This window comes from Chiloscyllium punctatum, chromosome 2, assembly GCF_047496795.1.
Source record: "Chiloscyllium punctatum isolate Juve2018m chromosome 2, sChiPun1.3, whole genome shotgun sequence".
NCBI lineage: Eukaryota > Metazoa > Chordata > Chondrichthyes > Orectolobiformes > Hemiscylliidae > Chiloscyllium > Chiloscyllium punctatum.
This window is the reverse complement of record NC_092740.1, coordinates 19473594-19476535: the sequence shown is the minus strand read 5'-3', so window position 1 is coordinate 19476535 and position 2942 is coordinate 19473594. Positions and strand designations below refer to the sequence as shown.

General features: G+C 44.5%; 1 pseudogene; it reads left to right on the top strand.

Annotated features, from left to right (window-relative positions):
• Positions 1-2351: 2351 nt before the first annotated feature.
• LOC140492834 (small nuclear ribonucleoprotein E pseudogene) lies at positions 2352-2712 on the top strand (annotated as a pseudogene).
• Positions 2713-2942: the final 230 nt, after the last annotated feature.

Sequence of the window (2942 nt, the reverse complement as noted above, 5' to 3'; positions counted from 1 at the left end):
ATCTTCCGTGTCCCTATCTAAGAGTCATTTAATTGTTCCTAATGTATCTGATGCTAGTACCACCACTGGCAGTGCATTCCACGCATCCACCACTCTCTGTGTAACGTACCTACCTCTGACATCTCCCATAAACCTTCCTCCAATCACCTTAAAAATATGCCCCTTTGAGATAGACATTTCCAACCTGGGAAAATGTCTTTGGCTATTCCTTCTATCCATGCCACTCACCATCTTGTACATCTTTATCAAGTCACCTCTCATCTTTCTTCGCTCCAATGAGAAAAACCTAGCTCCCTCAACTTTTCTTCTTAAGACATGACCTCCAGTCCCATATTCTGGCATTCTGGTAAATCTCCTCTGCACCGTCTCTAAAGCTTCTACATCCTTCCAATAATGAGGCGACCAGAACTGAACATAATATTCCAAGTGTGGTCTAATCAGGGCTTTATAAAGTTGCAGCATGACCTTGTGGCTGTTAAACTCAATCCCCCAGCTAATGAAAGCCAACACACCATACACCTTCTTAACAACCCTATCAACCTGGGTGGCAACTTTGAGGGATCTGTGAACACAGACCCCAAGATCCCTCTGGTCCTCCACACTGCCAAGAGTCCTTATGAAGGAACAATACACAGCAGTCTACCTTTGCTAGCAGTCTAACTCAACTCAGGCAATAATGATGCTCTTCCCAACTCTCCCTGTCATGGGCCCTTTGATATAATCAATTTGAGAGATGTTATTCACACATTCCCAGAGACACACTCTCAGAAACCTAATCATGGCAGCAGGTTTCCTCGCCTAAAGAATATCAGTAGGAGAAGAAGAGGCATTTTTACAGTAAACTGATATATTTTGTTTAAGTCACTCATTAATGTGGTCATCTCTAGCTGGGCCAGTATTCATTGCCTATCCCCCGTTGCTCCTTGGAAAGGTGGTGGTGAGCCGCTTTCTTGAACCGCTGCCGTCCATTTGCTGTAAGTCGACTCACAACACTGTTAAGAAGGAAATGCCGGGATTTTGACCCACCAACTCTGAAGGAACGGCGATATATTTCCAAGTCAGGATGGTAAGTGACTTGGATGGGAACTTGAAGATGGTGATGTTCCATGAATCTGCTGCCCTTGTCCTTCGAGATGGTAGTAATTGCAGATTTGGAGAGAGATGTCTGAAGATCTTTGGTTGATTTCTGCAGTCCATCTTGCAGATAGTGCATCGGTGGTGCAGAGAGTGGATGCTTGTGGATGTGGTGCCAATCAAGAGGGCTGGTTTGTCCTGGATGGTGTCAAACTTCTTACATGTTGTTGGAGCTGCGCTCATCCAGGCAAGTGGGGAGTATTCCATCGCACTCCTGACTTGTGCCTTGTAGTGAACCCAGTCCTGGCAAAACTGAAACTGCTGGTGTTGGTGGGGGATACCAAAGGGCCATCACAGGCAGAACTGAAACCTTTTTGGACCCAGAGAGAGCAGATCACAGTACTATATTATAATGGGAAGCAAGAGTGTTTATCCCAAGTAAAGATCACTGCTAGATACCAGCAAACTTCAGCAGGGTCATCCCGGGATTTCTAAAATGAAGATGTTGGCGAGATGTTGCATCTGGTGGCCAGGATTGGATGCAGATACAACCGCATTAAGGGGGGCAGTGCCTAGAGTGCCAACAAGGACAGAAATTACAGCCAACAGCGCCCTCACATTCCTGGGAATGGCTAGGTATACTCAGGACTCAGTTACACGTCAACATGAAAGGACTTGAAGGTCCTTTCATGGGTCAATGTTCTTAGTCATTGTGGAAGCCCACTCAAAGTGGTTGAATAGATATAGAGTTCATTTATCAAACACACGGATGACAATGGAAAAATTGTGCACATCATTTACAATACACAGACTCCCGGAAGTGTTAATAATATCATAGAACCCCTGCAGTGTGGAAACAGGCCCTTCAGCCCAACAAGTCCACACCGACCCTCCAAAATTGGCCATGGATAACAACAGGCCAATGTTTACCAGCTGGAAATTTGAATATTTCTTAAAGATGAATGTTGTTCACTATATAAGGACAGCTCCATACCACGCAGCAGCCAATGGCCTGGCAGAAAGCACACTCCAGGCTTTGAAGTCAGACTTAAAGAAACAGCCTACAGCTTCACTGGATACCAAACTGTCCCGGTTCCTGTTTCTTTATAGGACCACCCCTCATGCAACTACAAGGATAGTTCCAGCAGAGTTGCTAATAGGAAGAAGACTATGGTGGACCAGGTGGACCTCATAAAATATGAGTTCTCTGATTGGGAAGGTTAACTTGGTCCAATCAGGGAGCCTTGGCTGGCAGATATAAACAGGATTGTGGAGCCAGAGTCATGGCGTACCGCGGGCAGGCACAGAAAGTGCAGAAAGTGATGGTGCAGCCCATCAATCTTATTTTCAGATACCTTCAGAATAGATCCACGATCCAAGTATGGTTATATGAACAAGTCAACAGGAGGATAAAAGGCTGTATAATTGGGTTTGATGAATATATGAACCTTATTTTAGATGATGCAGAAGAAATTCACATGAAATTAAAATCAAGAAAACCATTGGGTCGTGTTATGCTAAAGGGGGATAACATCACCTGATTACAGAGTGTCCACAGGTAGGAATGGATTCACTGGCATTTCATTGCCTGACTTACGATGGGAAAAATTGAACACAAGCTTTTGTTAACATTTCAGATACACTGTTAAATGAGTGACCAGGGCTTATACTTTTTTTGAACCTCACTACAGTAATAATTTTGAATAAAAAAGTTATAAGTGTCAAAAAAAAACAGGATTGTTCCCGGGCGTCCTTGGAACAGGAGCACGCAGTCTTCACCAACACCCTGGAGTTGTTCAGGGAGAGGTGGGCGCCGCAGGGAGTGGACTGCATTATTTCCCGCTCCAACTCTATTTTGATTTAGTCCC